Below are 23,809 nucleotides of genomic sequence, written 5' to 3'. Positions count from 1 at the left end.
AACAGTGTGATTAATCGTGATATATTTTTTAATCATGGTTAATTTTTTTTGTTAATCACGTGAGATAACTGCAATTAATCGCCAGCCATAATTAAAGCCTTGCAGTTCTCCTTGTCTAACTGGCCCTGTGCATAGAACTGGAAGCATTTCAAAGAATGCTACTATAAAGGTCCTGGATTGGAATCTCTTACCTAGCAGACTAAGTTTGGCCTCCAGGACTTCTCTCCTCTTTCCCTACGCCATTGTTACCTACATGCACCACAACCACCAACTTCTTCCAGTACTGCACGTAAGTCCATCTAGATGCTACAAGAGATCTGCAACCTTTGCACCTGAAAGGCAATTCACCATGTAGTTCTCCCAGTCATCACAAACCCAGCTATTTATATTTCTAGTAATCGAATTCCACATGACTATTATCTGTCTCCCCAATTTACAGCAGTATGCTCAGTGCAGTGACTTGAGATGGGAAGCTCCTATTCTATATACTACTGACTTGCTCTTTGCACTGAGGTTAAAAAAAAATTAAGGCTTTGGCACCTGCCTGCAACTTTCAATTCGTAGACAAGCTACATCTTCCAATCACCTATTAAATATTTCTAAATCTTCAACAGTTCCAAAAATATTAATTAAGGCTGTAATACAGCTTCAAGGCAGTGGATTTGCAGTCTGGCTGTAATGTTATGTCCAATATGGCTATATATTGAGGGGGAAGACAATGGTCATACAGCTGATTTACGGGGTTTTCCCGTTTCCCCCTCCAAAAGTTAATCAAGCCTGTACAGTTGCTGCGAGGCTGCAGATTTGCAGCTCCCTGGGTGACATCAGTGTAACTGTTCCAGACATAATTTAAGGTAAAATGCAACACTTTGTACAAATAAATAAAATACTTTGAAAAAGAATCTGTTTATTATGTCATGTGCACTGCTCTGCTCTGATGCCCTTCATTCCAATTTTCAGAAATGAGTTTTGTTAATTTGTATTTATTTCACATAGCCTAGCTCTTTTTCCTGAGATGCTTAACAAGCTAATGGCCTATAAAAAGTATACATTGCTGATTTCGCTACCTGATCCAATATATTTTACATTTACAAAATGCATCTTGTTCTTATAAATTAGATCTACTCTGTCTCGTGTGCTGTGACTTGTTTGTCTTATGTAGGTGGTAAATTCTTTCGACCTGTGAGCATTTCTTCATCAAGTGCTGTGTAAACTTACAGTGCTACATTCTAGTATGAACAGTGATGTTAACGAATGGATGGGTGATGTCCCAGTCCATCTACTCACCACTTTTCTGAGTGAAATAGTCTCAATATCCCGGCCATAGCCAAAGCAAATGAGGAAAAACATGCAAAGTTAAACATGTGGCTAAAACATATAACATTTAAACAACATTGAATTAGTGATTAAAGGTGTCTGTCCTGATGAGACAAGCTGCTTAGAATCTGAAGACAGGATTCAACAGGTTAGTGTTCCTCTACAAGAGGCAGACAGGAAAAGGATAGAAGCAGTAAATTAGAATACAGATTTTTCAGGCAGATACTGTCTTGTGTATTTGTACAGTGCTAACACAATGGGGCCTGATTGTGATCTTCAGGTGCTACTGCGATGCAGATACTAACATCTGTAATTATACAAGTTGAATGTGCATGAAACATAATTATTGAAAATCATTTATCCCTTAAGAATGTCTAAGTTGTTTTAATCAGACAGTAACACCTATGCTCCCTTAATTTATGCTCCTGTCCCCCATAACCCACTAGCAAAAGTTCCTTTGGCCTTGTAGCCTATTTCTGTGCACCTTTTTCCTGAACATCAAGATTCTATAAAAATAACAGCTTTCCCGTCCCTTCTGAATTTTTCAATCTTGAACTCCTTAGCTAAAATATACTGCAATTCAGGGCCGGCGCTTCCATTTAGGCGACCTAGGGTGCCAGGATTTGGGAGGGTGGCAGACTGCTCTAGTGGACCTCCCGCAGGCGTGCCTGCGGATGGTCCACTGGTCCCATGGCTCCGGTGGAGCATCCGCAGGCACGCCTGAGGGAGGTCCACCTGAGCCACGGGACCAGCGAGCCGGCCCTGCACCTAGGGCGCCAAAAACCCTCGCGCCGCTCCTGCTGCAATTGTTTGTCTCCATCTTCTTCAAGATGCACAACTTTCTTTAAGTATTCAGTTACATTCCTCTTCTATAAAAAAGCTTACCCCAAAATCTCCATTTCATTTCGTATTTTCCCTTGGCTGAGGGATAATCCACTCTATAAACTCTTCCTTAGTTGCAAATGTCAGTATTATGGCAGCAAACTGCCATCCAAATAAACAAATATTATTTGACTTTTGTCTGAAAGGAGTTTTCATAATATAGACTAGCTGTCTGCAATTTTAATCTGTGTAAATTTTACTCATTTTCCCACAAAGTCAAATGCTGAAACATTTCAGGGAAGAGGGTGATAAAGATCCTCTCTTTCAGGTTTGGTCAAATCTGATATATATTCAAAAATATCTTTATCTTTCTGTTGCAAAACCAGTCATGAAATGTCTCAACCAAATAAGGGTATTTCCAAGAAAGAACTGATTGGTAAATTTCCATCACTAACTGTATGGGGATATGGGCCCTGGTTCACACTGAGTGTGTGCTCTAGTCCTTCTCTGTTCATCAAAGCACTAATGCTTACATGATTTGCTGAATTGAAGCCATAAATCTGAATGGCTATTTCTTAAGTACTTTACATTTCTTCCTAATTTTCTTCCTCACTTGGCAGTTGATGGTACTATAGAGTCCTCATATCCTTAAGTATACTTGAGAAATGTGATAGGAATATGTTGTCATTTCCCATCTAGATCAAGAGAGCCTCTTTCCTCTGATAATCCCTTCACTAGGATTGAAGTGGTTGAGCTATATAATTAACCCATTTTTTGGAGCACAAACCCTTTCTCCTTGAGTCAGCCAAGCTAAAGGCACCGCTGGGAAACAAAAAAATATCAGCCCCCAAACATCGCACTCTTCTGTGTGTCTTGTATCAAATAATTGCCCAAAAGCTGCAAACAAGAAATGGAAGCACTTATGTGACCAGGGTCCCAGTGGGGGCCAGTTATGGTCACTCAGGGTGAACTGCAAAGAAGGGGGCAGACAAACCCGAAAAAGCTGGTGGATATTCCAATACTTAGATTTACCAAGCCAACCTAAAACAGCTTCTTTATTAACTTACTGGTTACTCAGAAGTCCAAACAACACAGTTCCCTTAAAGTGATCCAACTTCAGGCCTCCATCCAGGTACCTAAGTCAAATATGATGCAGATTCCTGAAAATCTTTCATCATATAAAAGAAAACATTCTACCAATCCCAAAGGATCAGCCACATTACCTCCCAGGTTAATGAATGTTTTAGATCTTACCCAAATACATGCTACAGCCAATTCTTATTAACTAAACTAAAATTTATTAAAAAACAAAAGAGAAAATGGTTAAAAGATCAATATACATTCAGAATTGAGTTCAATTCATTTAGGTGCAGATTCACAACAGCTTTGTAGTTGCAAAGGGTTATTTTAGAAATAGTTCATAGGTTATAGTCCAATGTCCATATATCATATTCAGGGTGTAGCAGAATAACTGGGACCTCAGTCTTGCGACTCAAACTTCTTCTGATGAAGCCTAAGCAGATCTGAGATGACAGGATCAGGACCCAAGGATCTTTTATACAATTTCATGTCCTCTTTGACAAGTTGGGAGTTCCTCTAGGACCAAAAGGTAATTAGGATGACTTTGAGGGCGGTCCATCACTGGTACTTAGCTATAGAATTAACATAAGGCAATTTGCTTGTTCCTCCACCATTCACAGATTATTTGCTATACATTTCAAAGAGAGATGATTACAGAGATATCCTGTGTTTACAATTCAGTTAAATTGTAGGATGTTATTTTGATCTCTGAATTATCAGAATACAGCATAGACAGGGACTGTTGATTACATTGTTGACCCTACTCTAAATATGTAAATACACAAAACCACAAACATTATCCCTCTATATGTCTTTTGAGGGTTATTTTATTTTGCAGGATGTTTAACCCTTTCTGGCCATGTGTCACAACTTAGCTGATCCCATGTCAGGCTTTACACATTTCCCTGACCATTCAAGACCCCTGTTGCGAGGGTTTTTCAGTAAAACAATATCTGCTTCCAGAGCAGGTAATGCTTATAGAGTACCAGTTTTGTCTAAGATAAATAAGTCAGCATTTGCAATAGTGCCTAAACTTAATAGTACCGACTGTATAGTGCTTTGAGTACTTTATTACTATGATTAGGTTGTTTAGATAGTGATGACGGTATTAACCAAAGGAACTGGCAACTTTTTAAGGATAAACACTAAATATGTATGATAAATTTCTTAGCTGTAAAATGTGTGAAGTGCCTGTGATTTTGGATAGGTGCTGAAAATCTTGAAAGATAAACAAAATTAATCAGACCATCTGGCATTCTCAACGTCGCTTAGGAAATTAAAATGTGGTGTTATTGTCTCCCTCATTCCTTTTTTAGAATGATCGTTGTGAAGGATGTACATGTAAACGCTGAACTAGAATGTATGGAAAACAGCAGAGTATACTGATATTCCCTGCTGTCTGCTCAAAAAGTAGGCAGTAGTCTCAGCTACATGTGGATTGGCATAACCATCATAAGAATACTGAAGTCTTAGAATAAAGACTAAGTTCTCCATTACAAAGTAATGAATGACATTGAAGTTCTGTCCTGTTTTGCCAAGACAGCGACAGCCCGAAGCTCTGTTGGTGATGTGGTGCTGTGATGAGCAATTTAATTTCTCACAATCTGTGCATTTTTATAGGATTGAGTGACAGTGCAAAAATCACTAAGTAACCAATAACTTGATTCCACAGTTTCATCATTCCTGGGCGAGGTTAGTAGACAGAAGGCTGTATGGGATACTTCCAGTAATAGATTTTGCTTATCATTTAATCTAATTGGTCTTATTCTCCAAAAGTCCTAATAATTTTTGTTTATTTATGGTTTGGTTTACCAACCCCTATATATGAGCAAGCTTTCATTTTATACTTATAATTTTATAATCCATTAGTCTCCATTTTTAGTTAGTTCGAAGATGGAATTCAGCATGCTTAAATGGTCCCTGGGTTATTCATGTTGTTCTAACCAACAAATGGGCTCTTGTATCTGATTTAGAAATATGCTGATCCTGTTCTTATACTTCATAATATTGAGACACACTTCTAACGTACACACTTTGTTATTGCTACCAAGTAGGCAGTATTTTCCAAGCCTAATCATCCACTACATACCTGTTGATTTGAATGAAGCACACTCGCTGCAGGAGAGTGAGAAGGTCCATTTATGATGTTGCTGACAGTGTTACGTGAAATAGGATTAATGTTTGAGTGACATAGTTCTTCTTTCAGAGTGGTAGCTGTGTTAGTCTGTATCAGCAAAAAGAATGAGGAGTCCTTGTGGCACCTTAGAGCAGGCCTGCACAACATACGGCCCGCGGGCCACATGGCCCGCAGGAGCATTCTAAATCCCACGCACACAGCACTTTGCGGGCAGCCCAGAGTTCTTTGAATCCTGGCCGCGGCTGAAATTTAAAGGGCTCAGGGCTCCCCGCCACTGCAGGCAGCCCAGAGCCCTTTCAATCCCGGCCGCCGCTGGGATTTAAAGGGCTCAGGCTTCCCTCAGTGGCAGGAGCTCTGGGCCCTTTAAATCCCTGCCCCAGCCCCACAAAGCTCCGGGTTCCCTCAGCCGCTGGAGCCCCGGGCCCTTTAATTTGCCCCTGAGGGCTCCCAGCCACCTCTTCAGCTGGGAGCCCCTGGTTGATTTAAAATCAAGTATCACCTCCCCACCCCCAACCTTCCTTTTGGCCCACAGCTGTTTTGGTGGGGCGGAACTAGGGAAGGAGGGTTTGTTTCTGCAGGGCTGGGCGGCGCTGGGGTGGGGTGTTTCAGAGGGGCTGGGAGGTGCTGGGGGGAGTGTTTCCGCGGGGCTGGGGAGTTTGGGCCCTCAGCTGTTTTCTTTGGAGTAATGTGGCCCTCACCACTTTACGAGTTGTGCAGGCCTGCCTTAGGGACTAACACATTTATTTGAGCATAAGCTTTCATGGGTTAAAACCCGCTTCATCGGATGCATGCAGTGGAAAATACAGTAGGAAGATATATATACACACACACACACACACACACAGAACATGAAAAAAATAGGTGTTGCCATACCGACTTTGAACAAGACTAATCAATTAAGGTAGGCTATTATCAGCAGGAGAAAAAAATGTTTGTAGTGATAATCAAGATGGCCCATTTCCAACAATTGACAAGAAGGTGTGAGTAACAGAAGGGGAAAAATAGCATGGAGAAGTAGTAACGTAATGACCCATCCAATCCCAGTCTTTATTCAAGCCTAATTTAATGGTGTCCAGTTTGCAAATTAATTCCAATTCTGCAGTTTCTCATTGGAGTCTGTTTGTTTTTGAAGGTTTTTTGTTGGAGAATTGTGACTTTTATGTCTGTAATTGAGTGACCAGGGAGGCTAAAGTGTTCTCTAACTGGTTTTTGAATGTCATAATTCTTGACATCTGTTTTGTGTCCATTTATTCTTTTGCATAGAGACTGTCTGGTTTGGCCAATGTACGTGGCAGAGGGGCATTGTTGGCACATGATGGCATATATCACATTGGTAGATGTGCAGGTGAACGAGCCTCTGATGGTGTGGCTGATGTGATTAGGTCCTATTATGGTGTCCCTTGAATAGGTACGTGGGCAGAGTTGGCAACGGGCTTTGTTGCAAGTATAGGTTCCTGGGTTAGTGTTTTTGTTGAGTGGTGTGTGGTTGCTGGTGAGTTGTGCTTCATGTTGAGGGGTTGTCTGAAAGGGAGGACTAGCTTGTCTCCCAAGATCTGTGAGAGTGAGGGATTGTCCTTCAGGATAGATTGTAGATCTTTGATGATGCACTGGAGAGGTTTTATCTGGGGGCTGAAGGTGACAGCTAGTAGCATTCTATTACTTTTTTGCTGAGCCTCTCCTGGAGTAGGTGACTTCTGGGTATTCTCTGTCAATCTGTTTCTTCACTTCAGCAGGTGGTTATTATAGTTTTAAGAATGCTTAATAGAGATCTTGTAGGTGTTTGTCTCTGTCTGAGTGATTGGAGCAAATGCGGTTGTATCTTAGAGCTTGGTTGTAGACAATGGATCATGTGATGTGATCTGGATGAAAGCTGAAGGCGTGTAGATAAGTATAGCGGTCAGTAGGTTTCCAGTATAGGGTGGTGTTTATGTGACCATCGCTTCTTAGCACTGTAGTGTCCAGGAAGTGGATCTCTTGTGTAGACTGGTCCAGGCTGAGGTTGATGGTGGGGATGGAAATTGTTGAAATCATGGTGGAACTTCTCAAAGGTTTCTTTTCCCTGGGTCCAGATGATGAAGATGTCACCAACAGGGGCGGCTCCAGGCCCCAGCATGCCAAGCCCGTGCTTGGGGTGGCATGCTGTGGGGGGCACTCTGCCGGTCGCCTTCGGCGGGGTGCCTGCAGAGGGTCCGCTGGTCCCACAGCTCCGGTGGACCTCCTGAGGTGTGCCTGCTGAGGGTCCGCTGGTCCCACGGCTTTGGTGGAGCCGCAAAACCAGCGGACCCTCCGCAGGGACACCTGCGGAAGGTCCACCGAAGCCGCAGGACCAGCGACCGGCAGAGCACCCCCCGCGTCATGCCGCCGTGCTTGAGGTGGTGAAATGTCTAGAGCCGCCCCTGGTCACTAACATAGCACAAGTAGAGTAGGGGCGCTAGGGGACAAGAACAGAGGAAGCGTTGTTCTAAGTCAGCCATAAAAATGTTGGCATCCTGTGGGTTCATGTGGGTCCCCATAGCAGTCCCGCTGACTTGAAGGTATAAATTGTCCCCAAATCTGAAATAGTTGTGAGCGAGGACAAAGTCACAAATTCAGCCACCAGGTTTGCCATGACATTATCGGGGATACTGTTCCTGACAGCTTGTAGTCAATCTTTTTGTGGAATGTTGGTGTAAACGGCTTCTACATCCATAATGGCCAGGATGATGTTTTCTGGAAGATCACCAATGGATTGTAAAAAGCAACAAAGAGTCCTGTGGCACCGTATAGACTAACAGATATATTGGAGCGTAAGCTTTCCTGGGTGAATACCCACTTCATCAGACTCATTGGATTGTAGTTTCCTCAGGAAGTCAGTGGTCTCTCGAAGATAGCTAGGAGTGCTGGTAGTGTAAGGTCTGAGGAGAGAGTCTACATAGCCAGACAATCCTGCTGTCAGGGTGGCAATAGCTGGGATGATGGGGCATCCAGGATTTCCAGGTTTATGGATCTTGGGTAGCAGATCGAATACCCTGGTCGGGGCTCTAGGGTTGTGTCTGTGCAGATTTGTTCCTGTTCTTTTTCAGGGAGTTTCTTGAGCAGATGGTGTAGGTTTTTTGGTAACCCTCAGTGGGATCAGAGGGTAATAGCTTGTAGAATGTGGTGTTAGAGAGCTATTGAATGATCACTCCTCAAAGTCTTACTTACACCATATGCAGGTCAGGAATGGGTGAATCTCAGTTCTCTTTATCTCCTACAAACGTTCTTGTTTCCTGGAAATGTTCTGAGCTCTTTTGTAAGTTTTGCATGTTTTCTTCTTCTTTAGATCTTTGGAGAAGGAAAGGATATCTGTACCATTTTTTGACAGCTACACTCGATTTTAGGAATAGAAAACTATACATTGATTAGAAAAGCATATGTCGCATTTATATGTGGTATCTTGAAACAATTTTCAGTGTTCAAAATGTAAGTCTGAGAGGGAAAGTATAAAGCAACGTTGAGGGTCCACTGAGTTCCTACTGATTCAACATAACTTTATTTTAGTTTGGTTGTTTTGCCAACTGAAAACTAAGAGACATTCATAACCCTCAAACTTATATTTCTGCCTGTGATTATGGTAGAAGGAAAAGCTTGGTTGTACACAGGACTGTACAATGAAATACATAGGGCAGTAAAATATATATACTGTTGCCTATCTCAGTTATACTAATGTGCACTTATTAAAGTCCTTTACAAATATTTAAGATTTGGCTATCTTTCTAGAGTAGACTAATACAGTTGGGTAAACTGAAGAAGCGTTTAAATGATATGCCCAAGGTCATGTGAACCGCCAGTGGTAGATGGGGGGAAATCTAGCTTGTGTTGGAAGGAACTAAGGGTGAAACTGACTGTTGTGCCCAGGGTCAGTACAAAGCCTGTATGCCACTTACCACCTATTTTGAGAGTGTTGGAGGTGGATAGGCTTTGTGCTAACCCTGTGCACAGGCGTGAATGTCTTTGCTTAACATTTTTATAAATATACTTAATGTGAAAGTTGCAGAGAATTTGAATCTCTAAATCTACATGAGTTATTGTCAAGATCACTAAGGATATAGCTACAACTGTGGCTGGCCCCGTGCCAGCTGGCTTGGGTTGGGAGGCTTGGGCTAAGAGGCTGTTTGATTGTGGTGTAGATGTTTGGGCTCAGGCTGAAGTTCCCCTCTCACAGCATCTCAGAGCCCAGGCTCTAAACCAAGCCTGAATGTTTACTCTGCAATTAAACAGCCCCTTAGCCTGAGCCAACTGGCACGGGCCAGCTGCAGACATGTAATTGAAGTGTAGACATGTCATAACATTTCTTCTCAGATCTGGACCTTAGCGTCCAAAATATGGGTGTTAGCATGAAAACCTCCAAGCTTAGTTACCAACTTGGACCTGGTATCGCTGCCATCAGCTAGGGATTATACAGTGCCTAGCTCACTGTGGTCTCCCCAAAACCTTCCCTGGGGGACCCCCAGACTCAGATGCCTTGAGTCTTACAACAAAGGGAAATAACCCCCCCCCTTGTTTCCTTGTTACTTCCTCCCAGGCTCCCTTCCCTGGACGACCCTAGGAGATTTCCTGCTTCCAGTCCTGGAAACACAAGTACCGAGAGATCTAATCTCTGTTCTCCCTCACCCAGAGGGTATGCAAAGTCAGGCTTAGTAAATTTAACACAAAGAGATTTTCCCCCTGACTTCTTCCTCCCACCAATTCCTTGGTGAGCTGCAGACTCAATTCCCTGGAGTCCCCTCTAAAGAAAAACTCCAATAGGTCTTAAAAAGAAAGCTTTATATAAGAAGAAAGAAAAAGAACATAAAATGATCTCTGTAATAAGGTGACAATATACAGGGTCAATTGCTTAAACGAAAAAAATAAATAAACAGCCTTATTCAAAAAGAATACAATTTAACACATTCCAGCAACTACACACATGTAAATACAAAAAAAACAATATAAACCTATTGTCTTACTATCCTTGTACTTACAACTTGAAAACAGAAAATTAGAAAACCTGGAGATAGAAAAATCACTCTCAAAGCCGAGAGGGCACAGACCCAAGACAAAGAACAAAGAACTCACACCCAAAACTTCCCTCCACCCAGATTTGAAAAAGTCTTGTTTCCTGATTGGTGTTTTTTGTTACCCCTTTCCAGGTGAAAGAGACATTAACCCTTAGCTCTCTGTTTATGACAAGACATACCCTAAAAGCTTTCTTGCTGAGTTGAAGTTTGAACTGCACACTGTAACCTGCTACTCAGGATGAGTAAGAGCAGCAGAATCTGGCCTCTGTAAATATTATCAACCTCTCTAGGTAGTTATGAATAGAAGTAATATAGGCAATTAAATAATAATTATTAAAGTTATTTGTAAAAGTTTCTAACAGTGAAATAAACTCTAGTCCAAGGATTGGAATCTCACTGATTCTTGTACTGTTGGTTAAAAATCTCAAGTAGGCTATGTGATAGACCTAGGCCAGTTGGGTACAACAAAGTAGTAGAAGGCAGATATACTGGCTACTGGATTAGCAGTTTTCTATTCCCTGACTGACCAGAGCAGGGGCTGCTCCAGACAAATGTGAACTGTAACCCTGGCCCTAGAGAGAGATGGGCTACGTGGAGGGTCACAGTGAGCAACTGAGGTTTGCATAAACCGCCTAGAAGCGCGGGACCCACAGGGACAAGGTCAGAGCTCTGCCACAGCTAGAACTGGGTGTCTGTATAAACAAATGAAGAAACAGTTATGCATTAGAGAATTACAATATTGAAATAACCATGGGGTTAAATTAAGGGCTTAAAAGTTATGGGTAAAATTATACATGCCTCAACTCACCTGCGAAATAGAGTGGTGTTTATAAACTTCAATGCTCTTCAGCTGTGGTGGCAGGGATCACTGTACAGGGAGCTGCTCTCCCATCCGCCCAACCCCCATGCAGCTGGACCTCCCATACCCACACACCCCTGCCAAGCCTCATCCTGTATACCCAGAACACCCCTAGCCCTCCATAACCGAACCCCACCCCGCTGACCCTCAAACCTTGCATCTGGAGCCAGCCTGCACACAGAATCCCTGCCTCTGGACCCCCCACCCTTGTACCCAAACTACCCACCACCCTATGAGCCACACACCACTGCACACCCTGACTCCCCACATCCAGACCCCCATGCCACTGATCCAACTAGCTGCAACCAGACCCTCCACCCCACTAAGCCTCACTCCCCCAGCATGCAGATTCCCCTGCTGCAACCCCCACACACAGATCCCTCCACTGAGACCCAATGACTTTCACCTGGAAGCCCCTGCAGAGTCCCATTGCCCCTGCACCTGAACGCCACCCCCCGAGCCTTTGTGCGTCCAGATCCCCCCACCCTTAGACCTCCCACTGAGATGCCTGCACCCAGATTGTCCCACGCAGAATCCTCTCACCCCACACCTAGATCCCTTAACACTGAGCCTGTCCACACTTGGAACTTTCCCGGTTGAGCCTGCCCGCTCACATCTGGTGTGCCTGGCACAGGGGGGCATGGCCCCAGGGTGTTTCTGGGACAGGCCCAGGCCTTATGCTGTGTCAGGGTCAGATGCAGCCTCACCACTGAGTCAGTGTCCCAGGGTTGGGGGGTGGGGAGGCTGCCAGATGATCTCGCACCTTCGTACAGTCAGTGGCCTGTGCTCTCCACTGCTATGCTGGAGCCTCTTCATTTATTTATTTACAATTTTGCAGAATTTTAAAATATTGTGTGCAGAATTTTTATTTTTTTGTGCAGAATTCCCTCAGGAGTAACTTTAGTCAAAAATTAGATGCTCAACTGGTCCTTCTATTAAGTGGCAAAAATATCACACTCAGTTAAGCTCCACCAGTGGTAACACTATGGTATACAAAATTGCAGTAGACTAGAGCATTTTTACCATTGTCATCTTACCCTGCAGTGCAAAAATGCTGGAGTCCTGTCTGACACTGATGTTGAATTATGGGATCCATTTTTCACTCATTTAGACTAGGTCTATGTGATTGGACGTGAGGAATTGTTGGTAAAAGGCATTTCATCACCAACATTAATGCTTCCCCAAATGTGAAACAGCTATCATTATCCCCTTGAATTTTGCCTGAAAACAAATGTCACCATTTGCAAGTGAAATCTGTAGTTTTGTTGCAAAAAATTATGAAACTCATGCAGGATGCAAACTGTTGACTGTGAAGTGTTGGCTGATCTAGGAATAGATGAAATTGCACTTTAATCCTTTTCTTTCTGAGAAATATCAGATGATAGTTTGGGGCAATTTCTCATCTATCTTGAAAGATCTTTCATGCAGGGCTCCATTTTTTTTGCCCTCTTCTCAGTGTAAGAGGTCACTAGTAGTGCAAGTCTCCTCAGCTGTATTCGGTGTAATGTGAAATGTGTTCTCTGTCTCCATTGCATACGACGCAGACAAGGTGGCTGAGCAAATTGGCTTATATGGTTTAAATCAGGGGTTCTCAGACTTTTGTACTGGTGACCCCTTTTACACAGCAAGACTCTGATTGTAACCCCCCTTATGCATTAAAAACACTTTTTATATATATTTAACACCATTATAAATGCTGAAGGCAAAGCAGGGTTTGGGGTGGAGGGTGAAAGCTCTCGACCCCCCCATGTAATAACCTCATGACCCCCGAGGGGTCCCGACCCTCAGTTTGAGAACCCCTGGTTTAAATCCATGTGGCACTGGACAGCCTCCTTCCTCATGTGGTATCATGCCAGTTGAGATCAGCAGAGGTGATCAAGCTAACAGCCTTCTGGAATTGGGCCAGATTGTAATTTTAGTTGCATTAGTCTAAATCGGTAGTAACTTCATTAATTTCAGTGAAGCTATTACCAATTTACATTAACATAAAAGAGATTAGAATCTGGTGCTTAACCAGGAAGGGGGATATTTGTCCGGTGTATATGTTGAGGGTCCCTCAGTGCTGGGTCACTGGGTTTGCCATAACCTAGATCATGCTGCAAGACATTTGTTTTCCCAGCTTTTCTAAAAGTGTTGGGCTAGAAAAGGTATAAATGGTTGAAGGGGATTAGTATTTATTACTGATTAATAAAGAAAGCTCAGAAGAGCTCATGCTTTATTGGTCTATTTTTTGAGTTGATTGTCTGTAATATACACATGTGCCTTGGGCAAAAGGATGAGCTTAAGTTTTAGAAATACTGATAGACTTTAAAATAGTGCTAATCACATGAAGTAAGGTTGCAGGATTGGGTTCCAAATTTTCAGCTGTACCTTTTGTCTTCTTCCTGCTTGATCTACAAAGAAAGGAGCCTCACACGTCAAAATGGAAGATGTGAACACAATTAAATGTATATTTGTTGGGTTTTACCATATATGATCCAGCCTACTGAGTGAACAAGGGAAAGTCGTTTTTTTACTTAACAATGTCTGATGGAATGGATGCTCTAAATTCAGTCACCATGGAAACAAAACTTGTCGTTTTCAACATGCCATTCAGCTGCTGTATCTCTGACAGTGCTTCTTTTTGGCAAACATTCTTCCATCTACTCTGTTGCTTATTTGCTGATGTTGACTATCCCTGAAATGACTGACTTTTTTTCTATCTAGTCTATCTCCTGTGAAATGCAACAGGCTTATACAGGTCAGTTGTATAGTATATATTTTGCACCTTGAAAATGAGGTAACATTTTTCAGTTGCATTTAAAACCTGACAAAACCATTTAAAGATGATTGAGGGTGTATTAAGGGGCCAAATAAAGTCAGAAAATTCACATGGCATATTGGTAAACGTATTTCTATTAAAAAGGTGCACTTAATCTCAGAGGTAGCACAGTCATCATGTGATGTAGAAGTTGCTATGGTAACTACTTTTATTGCATACCAAAGTAAATAGTAACATGAAACATGCGCAGCTGTTAGTGAGTAGGTGAAAACCTGCTAGGGCAAGCGCTTGCATAATCCCCCTTCTAATTGTCTATCTTACTCCTTTTGTACAAATGGCTTTTTCTGACATGCTTTTCTACTGAACCACGATGCACTTTATTTTGAAATGTTGCCCCCTCTACTCTCCATTCGGTGGACCCTTGATCCTCTGGAGAAAATGCAGTTGGCTATTCCTGAATCTCAAAACGGCATAGACATAAGGTACAATATGTGACTATACCATATCAGACCTTTCATCATTTTCTGTATGAGAGGTGAATCTCTGCTGTGCAGCTGACATGAAGAGTATGTTAGATCTTTGTGGTTTTACTGAAGAACTGTGGACAAAATATAGACATTGGTCCATTTCATCCCAAGTAGCTCCTTTGAATTCAATAGGCTTACACAGTGGATCTGGTCCTTTGAGTTGATAAAGATCTTTTTTTAGGTCAGTATAAAAATGGTGATCCAGATAGATACTTTCACTGCTGTTGTTGAGAATGGCCATTTCTAGCTGGGTCCACTCCTTCACGCTGACCTCCAGTGGAGGGTCAGGGAAGAATATCTTGCTAAATCTTTTCCTCCATCTATAGTAAAGGAGAGAGAAGGCCCCCTCCTAAAGTATCTTCACATCACTTCAGGCCCATATTGAAGAGGAACAGGGTGGGGTGGCACTTTCATTGCTGGCCTTGAAACCTAGGGAGGAGTGTGGCAGGAGCAACATCTTCCCTGTTCTACCCCTACATGTGCCTCAAAGTGTCAGTGTCCTTCACTAAAATTTGTGAAGAGAGGAACAAGGATCTGTAAATGAGCAGTAAGCATTTTTGGGATGCATCTGTCCAGGAAGTTCTGGAAGCAGGGCATCAACAATGTTTTATTTGTGTTATGATAGTGCCTAGGAGCCCCTGTTGTAGTCCAAAGCCTCTCTGTGCTAAGCATTGTACAAACATATAAAGAAAAGAGTGTCCCTGCTCCAAAGGCCTTACAATGCAGGCATAAGGCAGGAGACAACAGGTGGGTAGACGGGAGCACAAGAAAACTAAGTTTGTACTTTTCAGCATGATAGGTAGTGAGGCCAGCAAACCAGATGCCAAATGTTATTGCCTACAAAAAAATGGACAACTACCAGAGATTAGTTTAGCGGACTTCAAAGAAGGCTCCTGAGGGAAGTAGATAACAACTGGGAAAAGGGGAGGGAACTGAGGATTCCCTGAAATGTGAAGGGAAAGGTTGTCGGAGAAAATGTAAATAGACTTGTCCTACAGAGAACCATGAAAATGGGGGAAGACAGCAGCTAAGGACACATGAAGTATCCCAAAATATTTATACAAATTATATCAGGAGACCTGTTCTGCAAAGTGAGCTTGGATTCCAGAGATTATTTCATGTTTGCCACAGTTTCAGTGATTTGTGAGAACAAATACAGGTAGGGCAACACGAGACTCCAGCACCCCGGTCTGGAGCTTTTTTGTCAGCCAATGAATGATGAGAGTCAAGAGGCAAAAGAAGTGTGGTAGGAGGAAAAGGGTTGCATGCTGAGTCATAATATTGAGGAAACAAACTATCTGTGACCCCTGAAGGCTCCCACAACACAACAGGAAATGAGTGACATGCAAGTTTTTTTTTAAAAGTGTTTTGTTACCTATTTAGGGTTATTTTAGATGCTGAGTTGTCTTGTCCTGTGTATGTTACTATGAAATATATTAAAATCAATGTTTTTAATTGAATAATTAATTTACCTAACTCTTTGTATTTTGTTACAGTGTAAATGTCACATGGGAGTTTCATTGTGTTAATAGGAGGTATATAATCCTGACCAGCTATTTGTGTGAAATGTGTACTGCTGCGGTATGCTGCCAGGCTTTAGATACTCTTTTCCCTAGGGGAAAGGCAATACACCAAGATAATAGATTGTATGGGCCTGAAGAGAAACCAGTTGTCTGGTGATTTAAATATTAGAACTGTAAGGCTAGTTTCATGGATTATGTATGATTTTCACATGAGACATGCTAATAACTTGAAAGCTTGTCACTTACTCATCTGCTCAGAATCTCTCACCATCTGCTGCCTGTGAGAGCCACTAGACCACGCTACTGAATGTGTGCTCTTCTCCACGTACATTCTTCAACCTTATAGCCAATTAGGTATACTTTTCACATCTTCCCCCTGCACCTGTTTGCTTTTGGAAATAGTTGGGCTTTGAAGTGTGTAGCATTAGATATGTGCACTAGGAACATGCATAAGCCCTGAGTACTTTTTAGTAAGGCTTGAGGGAAGTGTGAGTTGTGCAGCATAGTAAAGGAGAGGAAACCTAGATTGTAACTGCTAATACAGAAGGACAGTCTTTAATACTTACAATGCATCGAATAGTGGGGATCTGATCCTTTGGACAATAATACAATACAAATAATCAAGAACATAGTAAAAGGAAGTTAAACTTCAAAGTACAGGTGGGACGGTGTCCCCCCATGAGGCTTTATGGAATATGCTTATGAATGTATATATGACATAACTAGAATAGGTTTTATGCTACATATGCCATGTAACATATCTCTGTAAAGGTTATGATCTACTGAATCTATTAATCCTATTTGTATGCCTATATCATTTTGTACTTGAAGTTAGGAATATTGGCTGTATACTTGCTTGGTTTTAACTAGCCTAGTAGAGCATTTGGTCAGCTTCTTGAGAAATGCAAATTAAGAGCCCAATCAAAAACCACTGAAGCCAACAATGAACTTGAAGATACCAATCCACATCTGAGCTTTCACAGGAATGTGGCTTGGCTGGTAAAAACTGAGTCATGCATGGTCATATGGTTTGCCCATGTGACTCCAAAACCCCATCTTGGAGCTGGACTTTGCATCTCTTGTCTCCACCCACAAGAGAGAGTCTACTTAAACCCCTGGGAGACCCCTCCATTTGGTCTTCACCCAGCTAAAGGGAGAGCCTCTCCACCCCCAAGGATACCTGAAAGAAACTGGATCAAAAGACAGTAACTGCAGGGGGGTGTGAGTGATTGCTGGACCAGACTAGAAGGAGACTAGTCTATAAAAGGAAGCTTACTGGAATTCCTCTAACGTGAGGTTCTTATCTGTACTGTTTTCTTACTGTATTAAGCTTAGATTTGTGTGTTTTTATTTTACTTGGTAATTCACTTTGTTCTGTCTGTCACTACTTGGAACCACTTAAATCCTACTTTCTGCATTTAATAAAATCACTTTTTATTTATTAATTAACAGAGTATGTATTAATTCCGGGGGGAGGGGGCAAACAGCTGTGCATATCTCTCTATCAGTGTTATAGAGGGCGAACAATTTATGAGTTTACCCTATATAAGCTTTATACAGGGTAAAACGGATTTATGTGGGGTTTGGACCCCACTGGGAGTTGGACTTCTGAGTGTTAAAGACAGGAACACTTATGTAGGTTGCTTTCAGTTAAGCCTACAGCTGAAGTCCTAAGCTGCTAGGGCAGGAAAGCAGGGGCAGAAGTAGTCTTGTCACATCAGTTGGCAGCCCCAAGGGGGTTTCTGTGATCTAACCCACCACAACGGAGTCCAAATCTGTTTTCATCTGTCTTATGTAAGTGTAATTTCATTTACTTCAATGGAGGTACTCTGTTGTTTCACTGGGGGCAGTTGTGCTATTGTCAGGATAAAGATGGCGAAATGATATGAAGTAAAATAGGATCTATTGCAAATAGTTATTCAGAACACAACCAAATCTCTTTTGAGATTCGAACAAGCTTCATTAACATTGCTTTATCTGTTTGCCTTCGAGTCCCACTGGAGGCTGGAAGCAGAGGTATCAAACTGATATTATTGACGGGGGTATCCCTAATGTGATCAGAGTGGAAACACCACAAATCTCAGAGGGGTGCACTTTATATTGAGTACATTCATAAATAGTTTATAAAGGGATAATAAATAATATTTTAATAAATGATTAGTCTATTATAGATTTATGCCAACAAATGAATTGGTTGCTTATAAGCCCTGGCTATAAGCACTTTAAACATTTATAATACCTATTGGTTTAACTATGTTTAACACATACTAATCATTCTGTAATATGCTTATTTAGTCTATGACTCTGTTACAAACTTCAAATATACCCTTAACATAAGATGTGAGTCTGGCTTTTTGCATCAGATTTTCAAGTCAGTTTTGCAAGACTAAGAAATGTATATATTTCAATTGGACTTCTGAAGCTCTTCCATCACCCAGTGCCATCTCTGGACTTAGACTTAGTAGGAAGATGCCTAGTACTTGGTGATTAAGTACATATCTCTGGGCTTCATGACTGTTGCATTTTTTACAGTGCCTACCACAATGGGATCCTGATCTGAACTGGAGCTTCTAGGTACTACACTAATACAAATAATTGTAAAAGGTGAATGTATGTAGTATTTGCTTAGGTTATTGTAGTGATAACCCTTACTACCTGAAAGTGCTTGAAATAACTGCCTGAAAATGCTTACTATCACACAATGAAGCACATAATAGAATCAGAAATTGCATGTATACAGCGTACTTCGATTGCACTATTATAATGTTCTGTTATAAAGCTATCATTCCTTGGCTTTAAACTGTAACATCAGTAAGATTTTATAACATGAAGTACTTGACTCCTGGGTGGGGGGGAATATGTTATACGCTATCAGGGTTGGAAGGGACCTCAGGAGGTCATCTAGTCCAACCCCCCTGCTCAATGCAGGACCAATCCCCAACTAAATCCCCAAATGGGCCCCTCAAGGGTTGAACTCACAATCCTGGGTTTAGCAGGCCAATGCTCAAACTACTGAGCTATCCCTCCCCCATGTTATGTTACTTCAAGTCTTAGTAATACTCTGTTCCAGTAAGAATCTTATCAGCTTCTGCTTTGTGAAATTTACTGGGAAATGCAAATTATGCCTTCAAACTTCTGTATGTAATAATAAATAACTCACATTCAAAGAGAAATTACTAACAACCTCAGGCTGCATATTTTGATTTTGCTAACTGTGCTTGCCCTGGAAGTCTTAATGCACTAGCACCCATGTGGTGGAAAACATGGGATTAATTTGTAATAATTTCAGGAAGACATGATCTATCTATTAAAATAGCTGATGCCTGGTGATATTGGGTTATTAGAATATATGATTGGACTGGTTGAGTTTAATAGTTGGAAAACAAAACACTGACTAGAGAGATGAAAGATCGCTGCAGAAAATACTTCCGAGGTTCTTAGGGAAAAAATGCCTACATGGCTCCAGCCAGGTAACAGACTTGTTTTGTCAGGGCTGGGGCCCTCAGATCAAAGGAACCATACAGAATTAAAAACCCTGCCTGCCCAAGGGAAGATGCAGTTTGTTTCTCTCCATGGTTCTCTTGCAGCAACAGAACTGTCTGTCCCTCTTGGCCCAGAAGTAGGGTGCCTGGGCTAAGTGGAATGACTCAAACTTGCGAGGAAAGGTTAAGGTGTAGCTTAGACCCAGGGGTTGAGGTCATTTGTCTTAACCCACTTTTTCTCCACTGGTTATGTGCCTTTCAGTGAATAAACACTACGTTGGTTCTGAAAGCTCTTTTGAGTCACTTAATTCAGCTACTGGTCACATTCCTGAAGGGAAGTCTCCTGCAGGGGCCAGTCCCAGTTGTAACTGCTAGAGGAGCTGCAGTTGGTAAATTGGGATCTGCAGTCCAGAGGGTTAGTCCAAGGGCTTGTCTATATGGTAGGTTACTGTGCAGTAAGCCCAAGAGTGAAGCTAAAGTGCACCAGCTTGCCACACACTAACATCTGTGTAGTCACTGCTGCCACACAGTGGATGTCCCAGAGCATGACTTAGCGTATTGCTGCTTCAAATCGCAGAATTGGATTTTTCACTGAATTGTAGTGTCCACACAATGTGTTAATACTGCATGACAAGCTAGATTCATACCCTGGCTTGCTGCACAGTAACTCAGCATGTGAAGAAGCCCTTAGGGTATGTCTATACAGCAATCAAATGTTTGACTGTGGCACATGTAGATATACCAGAGGTAGTTTAAATTTAGCTAGCTAAAATAATAGCAGTGATGCTGTGCAGTTCAGACTGTACATCCTCACCCGGTACCCTGGATTATGCACTTGAGTAGCTAGCCTGTGCTGCAGCCCATGCTGCTGTTGATTCACACCTGTTGTGAATGTTAGCTAGATCAAAATTAGCTTGGGTATACATACGCGTTCTGTAGTTACATCTTTGGTTGCAGCCCAGCCATACCCTAAGAGTGGCTGAACTGCAGGGTTTTACTCTTGAGACAGGTGAAGGAAGTGAAGCTTGTCACTGAGTGGTGCACTTGAGAGGGATTGCAAAGGAGTCTAAAGTGCAGCTCACCCTGTAACCGTGACCCAGGTGTAGACCTGAATTTAGCTGTTTCATGTTTGTTTTTGTGCCTGATACTGCAGAGTAGTAAGCCCTGAACTCCCACTGAAGCAGAAGGGAACTGAGGGTGCTTAAAAGCTTCTGAGAGGAACTTTGCATTCTTAGACAGTAAGCCATTTGGAGCAGAGACCATGTCTTATTTGGTGTAATTTCATAGCTTAGAATACTGTGTCTCACGATGGCCATGTAGTTCCCTTTTATATCGTGTCTGTTATATTTTAATATTAATGAAAATATCCTATGTTTCTTTAGGGAACTGGTGGAGGTGGTTGTAATTATAAATCAGAGCCTAGAAATCAGGCATTCTCTTTGTTCATAGCCACATTATGGTAAGTTTGAAGGCATTAAAGTCATGGATTTTAAGTGACGTGAACTTAGGGCAATGAATCCTAAAAATAAACCGTTGTACTTGCCAACTTGCCTCTGAGCAATAATGAGCAGAAACTGAAAAATGTACGGTGGCTGAGCTAGGTGCCATAACACACAATGCTGTGACAAAGGCAGTGACATTGAAAAGGGTTGCAGCACTACAGATTCATAGAAAGCAGCTTCCAGATTCTGAAGAATCATACCATGCTGTAAAACACAAGATCACTGTCTGGCCAAGTTGTGCTATGAAATGCCATGATAGAATAGCTGTCATTGACCTCTGCTCTTGTGGAGTATTTTGACCGTACTCCAGGTGACTGGAGAGGTCTTCAAGATGTTTGTATATTGATTGCCTGGAGAGATTGGTTTGTCTGACTTTCTCTCATTTGTAACTGTGATTAAAGTTAAACCACGCAGAGCATGAGGGTCAGATTAGAAGCAAATCAAATTAAACTCAAAATAGTGAAATCTTACTGGCTGCAAGCACAGAAGTATTAAATGCCAAAAGAAGCCTGTGAAAGCCACAAAGGTCATTTCAGAAAGCAGCCTATGGAGCAATGTGGGAAGCAATCAGAAAATATACATATTCTCAGGAGCATAGTTGACAATAATGTTTTGTATTTATCCTACACTTCTTTCCAGCATAGCAAAAGGACGGAAGTATGAGGAAAAGAGATTGGAGAGGAGGTAGAGAAATTCCTGTGCAACAGGAGCTAGATAAACCAGTTTTATGTAAAATATTGCCTGTTATAGTTTAAAGAGCGTTTACAAGCTAAAATACATCTTATGAGTCAAAACAAATAGCAGTGGGATCACAATATAACTTGCACTGAGAGTTTGTGATTCCAAGGTAAGTTCTTGTGGTGGTGGCGGCAATGGCAAAAAGAAATTAGCAGGACCTAATTCATGGGGTAGTGCACATTATAATGTTGTGTGGCATAACTAAAACATAATTCCCATATAAAATAATTGGTTTCTTGCTGGTAGAAATAAGTAAACTGTTTTCAGATAAAAGAATCAACTTGAATGAAGCTGCAACCTTTTTTGAGGATCACAAGTTTCCAGTCAGCTTTTTAGCTTGTCCCTGACAGAGTCCACAAGATAAACAGGGGTGATTAAGATGAATATTTGGATGAGTGGCCTCCAGAGTACACCTATTGCAGGAAATGTTGCTGCTGATTCAGTAAATGGCCACCTTTCCTCTGAGTCAGCCCTAAACCAATGTATCAGTAAGGCAATAAATGACACTATGATACTGAAGTTGCCATCCTTCAAGTAACCTTGACATCCAAATTCCTACCTCTCTGTGGCCACTGATTCCATGGCATTGATTAAAAGGCTTGAGGTGATGACGGGGAGGTGGGGGGGAAGCAGGTAAGAACTTGGTTCCCCCTGCTTTCCAGATGGATGTGAGATTCTTCACTTGTCATAAGTTGTTGTAGAGTGTTGCTGAATACTGTTAAATAGGTGTTGATTTTTCCTGAGACATATTCTGCATAAATAGTAGGGGGCAGAACTTGCCGTAATTTGAGATGTTCTCCTTTAAAAATGAATGGCATGATGTGACCCAGTGATAGGCCTTTTTCTGGCTGGAAAAATGTTACATTAATGTAAACTATGTAAGCACTTCATTGCTTTAGACAGGAGGCAGAAATGCTGCAGGAAAAGTTTTTTGCTCCAGGCTTTCAACCAGATCTAGGAAGTACCACAAATGCCCGTGAAAGCTGATTCTTGCCAAACCCAGGATACACTGTCAATCTATAGAGCCACTTCTCATAACTTCCAGCCCAAATGGATTTCAATAAATAAGATTTTTGGGCCCCATTCGAAGGAGAGTTTAAGGATATGTCTACACTATGAGAGAGAGGTACAATTCCCCTGCTTGTGTACACATACTTGCATCAGCTCAATGAGAACTAGCATCAGTATAAACACCAGCGTAGCTATGGTAGCATGGGAGTAGTGGTAGTTGAGGCATGGCTTAGCCTTACCAAGTATGTACCCACGGATTTCAGCCATGCTACTGCGGCTACACTGGTATTTGTACTTGCCCTAACTTTCATTGAGCTAGTGTGAGTATGTCTATGTCACATTCCTAGCTCGCAGTGTAGACACAGCCTAAATTGGTGCAAATTACACAGTGATATGCATGGTAGTGCTAATGTTCTAAAGCCTCCTAATTTTTTCTAACTGTTAGTATGGCTTTTAGTCAATACTGAAATATTCAAGCATCTTACATCTGTTTATTGTAAGAGAAGAATTAATCTTAAAATAGATGTACTGGTCATGCTCATAAAATACCAACCCATTACTAGTTATTACCTGTACTTGGCTATAAGTATCTATTTGTTCATCTGCTGGCTTTACAAGTCATACTAACAAAGGTGATGGGTAAGCAGTAAACATGATCTGAATGCAGAAACTGGAAAGAGGAACACTCTAAGTAGACAAATTACATGAAAGCTAGATTAAGGCTAAGCGTGGAGTCAAAAATCCACCCACACTCTTTTCTCAGCAATTTCTGTTTCCACTTGCTCACGCAAGTGCTGCATCCACTCCTCCTGCATGTGGAACTGAGGACCAGCATCCTGCACAAACATGTGCCTGGTGACTAGCAAAATAATAAGTGATGGACAAACCTCAAATGATCAAGTGGTTATATGGTGTTTGAAGACTGAGTCTTTATGCTTCTCCTAAGCTTTGGAGTTGCAAAACTGATCAGAAAATGATCTGAATGTACATGTTCTCATGGTATTTCAGACCTTGTGCTTATGGATCCTTGGT

This window comes from Gopherus evgoodei, chromosome 7 (assembly GCF_007399415.2).
Source record: "Gopherus evgoodei ecotype Sinaloan lineage chromosome 7, rGopEvg1_v1.p, whole genome shotgun sequence".
Lineage (NCBI taxonomy): Eukaryota > Metazoa > Chordata > Testudines > Testudinidae > Gopherus > Gopherus evgoodei.
Note: the sequence above shows the minus strand (reverse complement) of the source record.